This window comes from Gossypium hirsutum, chromosome D05, assembly GCF_007990345.1.
Source record: "Gossypium hirsutum isolate 1008001.06 chromosome D05, Gossypium_hirsutum_v2.1, whole genome shotgun sequence".
NCBI classification, from domain to species: domain Eukaryota; kingdom Viridiplantae; phylum Streptophyta; class Magnoliopsida; order Malvales; family Malvaceae; genus Gossypium; species Gossypium hirsutum.
Genome location: NC_053441.1, coordinates 8,335,985 through 8,347,354, shown reverse-complemented (window position 1 = coordinate 8,347,354; position 11,370 = coordinate 8,335,985). Strand labels below are relative to the sequence as shown.

The window sequence follows — 11,370 nt, the reverse complement described above, 5'->3', positions numbered from 1 at the left end:
TTTTAGTGACAATGCAGGTTAAATTTTTAGTTAAAATCTAAATATATTAGAATTTTTAATATATTTTTTATATAATTGTGATTCAAACCTTAATTATAATCGAGTCCGTTTAGTATGTTACAGTTTAAGTTAAAAAAAATTTAATTGAATAGTTTAGTTAATCTATTCAGAAATTATTAATAATTATTTTAATGATTGAAGTAGGGCATATATATATATATTTTAAATAAAGAGGTGGTTTATTTTTTAAAACAAGGACTAAATCATATACCATCCAACAATGCCACGTGTCCATCTAAGATTATATAGAAACCAGCTGTTATCCTTTCTTACCATTTCATCATCATCTTACACAAATTGCAATGAAGTTCAAAAAGATAATTTCTTTATTACTTTATCTTTATGATGGTAAGTTTTTTAGATATATGAATTGCCCTTACAAATAACTAAAGTTGTTTTCGGCTGCCTGCTTCTGCTTGTGAGAGTGAGAGACACCAAGAAAACATGAAAAAGCATTGCCTGATGAAGAAACTCACGGTCAAGATTACGTGATATTCAGAAATCTTGCTTCTTCTTTGTTTTTAAATCTGCTTTTGTTGTTATTGTTCTTTTATGTGGACAACCCATTTCCAGACTGTAAATATCAACAAAATCACTGTATTTTGATAGAAGAAAAGAAAACTAGTTTTCAAATCTTGTGTTACGAGCTGATAATCTGAGAAGCAATGTGAAATTCAGGTCCAGAACCTTTTCATTTGCCATTAAAAGGTAGTTTCTCATCCATTATCTTCTCGTCTCCTTTCTGTCTCTCTTCTCTTCGTCAGGGTTTCTTTCAGCAACCCCAAAAAGAAAACCCAGCAGGATCTGGTTCTGAAGGCTGAGCTTAATTCACTCGAGGTTGGCTCTATCACACATTCATGCATACCTTGTTATTATTATTATTATTGAAGTATTGTATATTAATATTGTAATAGGCCAATTTCGGCTTGACTAAAAATAAATAGTCCATTTTATCTAGCCCAAATAAATTTGGGCTAATCCCAACTACATGGCCCAATCGGCCTAAGGTAATAGAAACTCTAGAAGCTGCCTCTGTCGCAGCAACCTCACCATGCACGTTGCAGTAACCGCCCCACGTCCACCCGCACAACGCCCACACACCTGTAATAAGCCACGAACGACATCAGCCAGATAGAGAGAGAAAAACTTGTAAAACTATTGGGGTTATATAAAGGGAATTGATTTTTTGTATGAGGGGTTGGCAAAAATATTGTATGGAAAAGTTAAAGAAAATACGAAATAAAGAGAATCAGAAAAAACAAAGTTTTGAAGACCGAAAGGTAAAAGAAAGGAAAGAGACTCTTACCAGCAGAGGCGCGCCGTCGGCATCGTTTGCTTCGTTTTGTCCAAATTGAAGTTAAAGGGGTGGGGGTTTGGCGTGAAGAGTTGGAAAGAAGATGAAACAGTTTTTGCTGCAATTGCTGCTGCAAAATAGCGTTTAAATTTGAGATTGAAAAGGGTTTTAGCACTGATGGATATTTACGTTTTAATCCTTCCATTTTATCCCATCATTTCAAATCATTGTTGTTTGTTTTCAAATTTTTCCAGGAAATGCTGAATTTGTTTTATTTTAATCCATTGTTGCGCAATGCTTTGAGTGGTTTGGGTAATTATTTTTGGTCCTCCCCTGGTTGTGCGTGTTTAAATTACTCCCTCTCTTATTTTATTTTTAAATTCAGCTCTCAAATTCTGTTTGGTTTTTAAATTTAATCTTTAATTTGTTTCTTAGTTTTTTATTATATTGTTTATAATGTTTATTAGTATATTATTATATTATTATTATTGCACGTATATATTTGCGCATATATATGTTAATATATATATATTATAAATGTTTTAAATATATATGTAGTACGTATATATCTTATTATCATATTATTTTATTTTTATAGTTTATATATATTATATACGTATCCTATGTTTTATTATTCCTTTATTTTTCTTAGCTTTATATACATATATATGCATTTATATATTCGTATTTTATAACATTTATATATTTTCAATATCTTATAATCCAAATATTTTTTATTATAATACGTATAAATATATACCTATATTATTTGACACCTTTATCAATATATCTTTCAAATCTCTTTTATATATACATATGTGTCCATTTTTTAAAATATAATTAGTAATATATTATGCTTATATTTTTATTTTTATCTTTTTATATAAGTCTTTTGTTTATATATATTTTTGATTATGTTATTTTGATTTTTTTTCGTATACATGTATATATGCATTTCATACTCTCAAAAATAACATTTTAATTTTGTCAAAATAATAAAATCATTTTTATGATTCAACGGTTTTCAAAATAAAAACGATATTCAAAGTTAGGGATTTTCAAGGAAAATTGAGCCCTAACGTATTGGGTTCCGAATTTTTTTATTAATTTCAAATAACCGAGAATATTCGTTATTTAAAATATAAACAAAAATCATTTTCGGGAATTCGATAGGTTACGCATTGGGTATGACATATTGTTTTTTCGAAATAAAATTTTCTTTTAAAAAATAATTAAAAGCGATATTTAAAATTCGGGGATTTTGAGAAATTGTTGGGTCTCAATTTCTTCACATGACTTGAATAATTGAATAATTGATTAAACAATCAATTTGGTACCGATTTTGGGCGTTACGAGGGTGCTAATCCTTCCTCATGCGTAACTGACTCCCGAACCCGTTTTCTCAAATTTCGCAGGCCAAAATTGTTTTTAAGGTGGGCCGATCACACCTCAATCAAGGATCGGTGGCGACTCCAATTTTTATTTTAAAGTGACAATAAATTTTTTTTTCAAAAAATAGTTTCGACAAATATAATTCAGTTCCGAAGCATCTCTATCCAGCCTCTTAGTCCAGCTCATTTCAATGTCCCACCATTGATGTTGATGAAACACTGGCATATGAAACATAAGGGAAGCAATCATATATAAATTTCAACTGTGTTTTAAAAAGAATTGGGTTCTTTTCTAGCATATTTGCATGGCTATGAATTATTGTGGGGTTTCGTTCTTTTTCAAGTTTCGCCCTTACCTTTGATGCTTGACTAGACATAAATGGAAACTATATCTAGAGATCACTAGACTTGGATTAGTATCGGTTTTCAACTTATGCAGATATGGACCCAACAAAAGAATCAGCCAAGCAATCGAACTTGATTCCACCGTTGCCAAGGGACTCTAGAGGCTCACTTGAAGTGTTTAATTCATCCACTTTCTCAACCCGACCCATTAACCCCGTATTTCGCTCGCAATCACCATGACATCAAAACTTGAAAGAGCTTGGTGGTACTGATAGCCAAAAAGAAGATGACCATTCCGAGCTAGCATCCAAGTCGGGTCGGGTTGAAGAAATAACATGGATGGCACTCAAGGAACCACCTGCTCCATATCCACCATCACCATCACCATCACCATCACCACTTTTAAATGAGATCACTGGCGATAATGACCAACGTCGCGGCGAATCCGTCAGTCCGAAGCCTTCGGAGGAATCTGGAGAGGCTGCAAAGAGAGCCGCCGGATGGGGGCTAGTACTGAAAACCGATAATGAAACTGGCAAACCGCAAGGAGTGGTTGTTAGGAATTCGGGTGGGGATGCCCCGAATATCAAACCCGGTACTTCCCGTAGGAACTCGAATAATTCTCTCCGGAGCTCCGAGGAATTTTCAGATAATGAATTCAGCAAAGACAGAGGGTTCCCTAGAGTGTCCGAGGACTTAAAGGATGCCTTGTCAACGTTTCAACAAACTTTTGTTGTTTCGGATGCTACCAAACCCGATTACCCGGTTTTGTATGCAAGTGCCGAGTTTTTTAAGATGACCGGATACACTTCTAGAGAGGTCATAGGCAAGAATTGGTAAAAAATTTCAAGCTTTTCTTTTCTTTTTTATTTTATTAAAGTCATGGAGGGGTAATATTGCCATTTTGTTTGTGGGTGGGTCGGGGATCCAGTCGGTTTTTACAGGGTGAGGGTACGGATCCGGAAGATGTGGAGAGGATTAGGCAGGGGAAAATTATTGTGGGAGATTGTTGAACTACAAGAAAGATGGGACTCCTTTTTGGAATATTCTCACTATTGCACCCATTAAGGACGAAAATGGAAAAGTCTTAAAATTTATTGGGTTAGTTGCCTACTATCTTTTTACTAATATTTTTTATTTTTCACTTAAATAGCTTTACAACCATATTATATAATCGATAGGCTAGCCCTTACTTCTCTTACGATGCAGTGATGCAACTAATTGACTTAGTATTCATACACCATTCCCAATTTTTTTAAAAAAAAATTATCACCTTCTTGATCTCTAAAACATGTGGCGTCAACTAATTCATATAATTATTTTGATTTTTACTATTACAGTTTTAATTTTTTTATTTTAGAGAATATTGAGAAGAAAAAAGCGGCAGAGTAAAAATCAAGAAATAATGGAAAATGGCCATTGTCCCCCAACATGTCTCATTAGATAATTGCAAAAGAAAAATAGAAAAATCTGTGGGCCGGGTTGGTTCACATGTAATGTAATATCCTTATCACCTACTAGATTCAACGGTGATGATGGGATCTTATGGGCCTGCTGTTTCCAACTGGTCGATTGGATTGAAGTATAGAATTTATTATTATTCTTTTTGTCTGAACGATTGATTTGGCAGAATGCAAGTAGAAGTAAGCAAGCATACAGAAGGGGCCAAGGAAAAGACGATCCGCCCCAATGGGTTGCCAGTCTTTGATTCGATACGATGGTATGCATGTATATATTTTACGTTCTTTCTAACATGTCCTTTATTTTATTTTATATTTTTGTTACTCTCACTAATATGGATAACTGTAAAAAAAATAAGAATATAAGTATAATCTTAAAAATTAATGTTTTAGGTATTAATAAAATTTCGTCATATCATTAAATTTTAAGCATATGAAATTATTATTATACATCTATCCTTATTCAATTTATTCTCCAAATCTAATTAAATTATTTAAAAACATAAGCAATTAAAATAAAAATCCATGCTAATTGAACTAAAATAACATTAAAAAAAAAAGTAACATATCAAGTTTTCTCGGTGGTGGTAGTTTTGAATCACTCAACAGTATTGTGACTTAAAAGCTAGCTAGTTTTGAATGCCCTTCATTACAACATTAATCTTGTTAATGTAATGGCTCTCGTCCAGTTACTAAAATATCTACTCAAACGACAGAAGTCGATTAATTTGATCAACACACTGTGGTATATTGTTATTGCAGCCCGGCAAAGGACATGGCTGCAGGTTCAGTTACAGAACTTGTGGAAGCTGTTAGGAAACCTCGTTCCCTTAGTGAATCATCAAATAACCCTTTCATTGGAAAATTCGGTGTTAGTGGAGAAGAAGAAGGAACGGGAGCTATGACAAGGCGAAGTTCAGAAAGTCCAGAAAGAAACTCAAGTGGGGGTGTTAGAATCTCAATGGAACGTATCAATGAGGTGCCGGAAAAGAAACCCCGAAGATCTAGCCACCTTTAATTCATAGGGTAGAGATATTAAGAAAACTTTCATTATGGTGTTGGTATCATGCATTGCTGAGTCAAGTTTACCTTAGCTTACTTTTCCATGCTTCAGGCTTAGGAGGAAAACTCAGTCTGCTGCTAACAGCTTTGATAATAGTCTGCTGATGGATGCCGATGAGGACGAACGTGATTAGGATGAGAGGCCAGACAGTGTTGACGATAAAAATAGACACAAGGAAATGAGAAAGGGTATTGATCTTGCCACCACACTTGAACGTGTAGAGAAAAGCTTTGTCATTACTGATCCAAGGCTGCCTGATAATCCCATTGTAAGACTTCCACTTTCTAATATCTAACATTAGATCATGCCAATCAGAGGTTAATTTGTAAGAAACTAATGGTGCACTTGTTTTAATCTTCAGATCTTTGCATCTGATAGCTTCTTGGAGCTGACGGAGTACAGTCGTGAAGAAATCTTAGGCAGAAACTACAGGTATATGACTCAAATTCCATATACTCGCATGCGAGGTTATCAGTTTCAAGTGTTTTGACTTGCTCATTCTCGCCATTGTTAAGGCTTAAACCTTAAACATCAGCTTCAAATTGGAACTCGAAATTGCCAATATGGTTTGAACTAAAAGGATTGCTGGTATATTAAAACAACGATCATATGATTGTATTTCTGGACATCTCCTTGAATTTAATGTTTCTCTATGTATGTTTCAAGCAATGCCATTCCCATTTCATTCTAAGTGATTTTTAAATCCTTACAGGTTTCTCCAAGGCCCTGAAACTGATCCAGCTATTGTGAGGAAGATTCGAGAGGCCATTGATAACCAATCAGAGGTAAATGTGCAGCTCATCAACTACACAAACCCTAATATTTCGATTTCCAGATTCATGTCACGCATGTGATGTTTTTCTCTTTCAGTAGTTGAAAGTACAGTCTATACATCATTATTTCATATAATTATTCAAAGCTTTTCTTTTTTAAATTTTATGAATTTCAGGCAAGAAGTTCTGGAACCTGTTCCATCTGCAGCCTATGCGTGACCAGAAGGTAAAATCCTCAAATATTCAGAGTTGAATGTTGAATCTTGCCTATTTAACTCCTTTGTGAAGCAGATAATCAAATTGTAGCTGCATTTTCTCTCTGCTTTTGTTTTCTTATTTGGCCTTTATGAAACAGGGTGAAGTCCAGTATTTCATTGGAGTGCAGGTAGATGGCAGTGCCAGAGTTGACCCACTTTGTAATTGTATTCCAGATATTGCTGCACAAGAAAGTGAACAACTGGTCTTAACCAAGTTCCATTTTTACCTTCTTAAGCTCTTTTGGATGCTGATCTTCCTCTTTCATTAATTATCAAACTCTATATAAATCTGTAATTAGAAAACTACACTAGGCAGTAAAGAGCTGTAATATTTGTATATCCTATCAAATCATTTATAGATGTGTTGGTTTGCTTATAAACGTAATCACTGCTTGCAGGTGAAACAAACTGCAGAAATGTCGATGAAGCAGCGAGGGAACTTCCAGATGCCAATTTGGTAATGTTTGAATGTCGATTCACCTCTTCAGAAACCCTCTTTTGTCTTACAAAAAGTTTCTCCACCTGCAGAATCCCAAAGATCTATGTATGAATCATTCCAAGGTGGTTCACCCTAAACCTCACAGGAAGGATAGTCCCTCTTGGAATGCTATTCAAAAGGTATTTATCTTTCAAATATATGTATCGGAGCAGAATTTAAAGCAGATCAACATTTCATTTGAAATGCTTTAGATGCTGTTGTAATGATTGATGAAGCATGGTTCTGAGAAAGAAAAGGTTTAAGAGAAGAATTGGAAGAAACTGATATTTCAGTATCATTCTTTGTTTTAAACCTTTCTCTATGCTGAGTATTTAACTAAATATATATGTGATTTTTACATCTCATATATCTCTTGTAATCTGTAGATTCTTGACAGTGGAGAAAGGATAGGCCTAAAACATTTCAGGCCAGTAAAACCACTGGGATCAGGTGACACTGGCAGGTTGGGCTAATTATTCTCTCCTATTTTTACACTCATTTTTCCAGGGTAATAAATCTATGTTTTGTCATACAAATTTCTATATCCGCCATTGTTTTTTTTTATATTGGCAGTGTACATTTGGTGGAACTATGTGGGACTGGCCTGTACTTTGCAATGAAAGCTATGGATAAAAGCATTATGCTCAACCGGAACAAGGTATTTGATATTTTGCATCAATTATGAGTATTAAGCTTCAAAACCCAAAAAAAGATACTCAGATATTTACTTGTATGCTTATTAATGATAAGAACCTGCAGGAGAGGAGTTTCCTTTTGGCTCAAAAGTTTGATTTTTAGCTTGTCCGAATTTCCTATAATTTCATTTCCCTCCATGTTCCATGAACAATGCACAATCTTCATTTTTTGCTTAGCTGATGCCTTCCATTGCTGTAGGTGCATAGAGCTTGTGCAGAAAGAGAAATTCTTGACATGTTGGACCATCCTTTTCTTCCAGCACTGTATGCATCATTTCAGGTCAGTAAACTGACATGAGTTAGAATGCAGATTTGTTTTAACAGGATTAGCTAAATATTAGTTTGAAATGCTTTAATGTTTAATGAGAATTCAGAAGAAACTTACTTGCATGGCCTTTCTTCTTATAGTGAAGGTCATTGCAGATTCAATCCTCATTCTTTGACTTGCTTTCTTAATGTGAAGACATCAAAATTCTAACTGTCATGGTGCTTTGCTGACCAAAACACATATTTGTCTGATTACGGATTACTGTCCTGGCGGAGAACTTTTCATGTTTTTGGACAGACAACCGATGAAGGTCATGAATGAAGATGCTGTAAGGTAATTGATTATCTTCTAACCATAATTGAACTCTACCTTAACTTTGTTCGGAAAAATCTCTAATCATCTAATAACTCTTCAGACAAAATTTGTGGGGTTTTCAGATAAAATGTGGATTTTATGCTGCGGAGGTTGTTGTTGCATTGGAGTACCTTCACTGTCAAGGTAGGTTAAAGTCGATAACCAAAACTTGTTAATCAGTATGTAATTTAAGTGATGAATAAGTTATTGAGTTAATCTATTGATCTTCTCACAGGAATTATATACAGAGATTTAAAGCCTGAAAATGTTCTTCTCCAGGACAATGGACATGTTGCCTTGACCGATTTTGACTTATCTTGCCTGACATCTTGCAAACCCCAGGTAATCTAAAGCTTTATTTATAAATTGCTATTTTCTGACTTTGTTTAAGGAAGTTGTTCTTACTGTTCACCAGATTATTTGAAGTTTGGAAAATTGTTCTGATAAATTCTAGTGTTGTTTTATAGCTGTTGATTCCAGCAGCAGATGAAAAGATAAAACGCCAGAAAGGCTAGCCAAAACCAGTATTTATGGCAGAACCTATGCGTGCATCGAATTCTTTTGTGGGAACAGAAGAGTATATTGCCCCGGTTAGCTTTTTTATTAATTTTTAAATTGTTAAACAAGTTACTAAACCAGAATTTGGCTCGTAAATATTGAATAATAAAAATTTATGAGTTTATTTGCCAGATTTGGTGGTTTCAAATCACTGTTTCCAACATCACTAAAAATCGGGTTATTACAACTCTCCCCCCTTAAACAATTTTCGTCCTCGAAAATCTTACCAGTAAAGAGGTTTGGATATTGCTTCCTCATTGTTTCCTTCAGTTCCCAGGTAGCTTCTTCTATCCCGTGTCGTTGCCAGAGAACTTTCACTAGAGCTACATTTTTTATTTCTTAACTATTTCTTCTCTCGTGTTAGAATTCTAATTGGTTCCTCACTGTAGGTCATGTTAGGCTGGATCTCAACCTCTGTCGGGGAGATAACATGTGAAGGATTTGACCGATATCTTCGTAAAATAGACACGTGAAAGACATTGTGAATCCGATCAAGTTCTAGTGGTAGTGCCAATCGGTACGCAACAAGTTCAATTTTCTTAGTGATCTCATATGGCCCAATAAACCGTGGAGTCAATTTGCCTTTACGGCCGAACCGAAGAACTTTCTTCCAATGTGAAACTTTCAAGAATGCATTGTCACCCACTTGAAATTCTATTTCTTTTCTTTTAAGATTTATATAGGATTTCTGTCGATCAAAAGCTGCTTTTAAGCTATCTCGGATCACTTTCACCTTTTTTTCAGTTTCACAGATCAAATCAATTTCATGTATTTTTTTCCCACTGAGTTCGGTCTAATACAACGAAGTTCTACATTTACGACCTTACAGAGCTTCATAGGGTGCCATTTTAATACTTGACTGATAGCTATTATTATATACGAATTCAACTAATGGCAAATATTTTTTCCAATTGCTTTCAAATTCTAATATACAGCACCGAAGCATATATTCAAGAATCTGAATTGCACGTCTAGATTAACCATCTGTCTGAGGATAGAATGCAATATTGAAATGTAACTATGTACCCAGAGCTTCTTATAACTTTTCCCAGAATCAGGATGTAAATCGCGGATCTCTATCATAAATAATGGAGAATGACACTCCATGTAATCTGGCAAACTCAAAAATATACAACTCCGCTAATTTATCCAAATGACAATTACCCAAATGACATCTTTCTTTTTTGGAGATAGAGGTAATCCCGATACAAAGTCTACAGTAACTCTTTCCCATTTCCATTCTGGTATCGTCTCTGGCTGTAGCAAACCTGAAGTGTAATAGCCCGATTTTAGGCATAGTCGGAACAGTGGTTTCGGGACCACAAATCCGACGAAAAAAAAATGTAATGGCTTGAATTTTCAGAGGTGTCGGAACGGTGATTCGAGATCACTAAATTCGACAAATGGGTAGAAAATATTATTAATTTAGTAAGTATAAGTTAAATATGAAGTTAGGAAAATTTTTGAAATAGTGAATAGTGCACTAGAAATAAATATTAAAATAATTAGAATCGAAATGAGGTATCAAGACCTCGGGGATTTTAAACTGAGCCATAAATATTTTTATAAATATTTATGGAGTGTTAAAAAGTTAGTATTAAAGTTTCGTTAAGAAATTTTAAAGTTCCGATAATTAATTGAACAAAAAGGACTAAATTGTAACAAATGCAAAATTTTGGGAAATGATTAAATAGCTTAAATGATAAAAGGAAGAGGGCTTAAAAGGCAAATAGACCCAAGGTCTATTTGGGCTGGACGGCAGAGGCATGAAATCAGCAAGAAAGTAAGGAGAATTAAGGGCAAAATTGCAAAATTGCAAAATTTGCTTAATAAAGTTAGGACCCAAGTGGAATTATCTAGATTTCTCTTCATTTTTCTGAATTCTCATCAGCTAAAACACCATGGAAGGGCTTCTTCAAGCTGGTTCTTCATATTTTTATTACAAGTAAGTTCAATTCTTGACTATTTCTTGAAATTTTTGTATTTTTATGACTTTTACAACTAGGCCCACTTGTTAAATCCATTAGTTTTTGATTTTATGAAAGAATTTGAAAGTTGATATGAATATGTGCTGGAAGTATATGATGATTTAGCATGAAATTAGAGCTTTAAATTGTTCATATGCTGATTTTATTGAAAGAATTGAATAGAAAGTGAATGTTTGGGACCTAATAGTAAAAGAGTTTGAAGATAGAGTTATATGTGGAAATTCTGAATTTCAATAGTTGTGTAACAACTTATAATGTCTAGTAAAGTACTAATTGAGAAAATTAGATTAATTGAGGGGTTAATTGAGAAAGGACCGAATTGTATAAACTGTGAAATTTGGGGCAAAATGGAAATCAACATTTTGCACTAAAGCAGTTTTGGACAG

General features: G+C 34.1%; 1 long non-coding RNA gene and 1 pseudogene across 1 annotated transcript; both read left to right on the top strand.

Annotated features, from left to right (window-relative positions):
* Nucleotides 1-3,046: 3,046 nt before the first annotated feature.
* Nucleotides 3,047-9,031, top strand: LOC107902733 (phototropin-1-like; annotated as a pseudogene).
* Nucleotides 9,032-9,039: 8 nt separating this feature from the next.
* On the top strand, nucleotides 9,040-9,778 carry LOC121217671 (uncharacterized). The gene is made up of 2 exons (XR_005913832.1): nucleotides 9,040-9,273; nucleotides 9,386-9,778. It is a non-coding gene; the product is annotated as an uncharacterized lncRNA (long non-coding RNA).
* The last annotated feature ends 1,592 nt before the right edge of the window (nucleotides 9,779-11,370 follow it).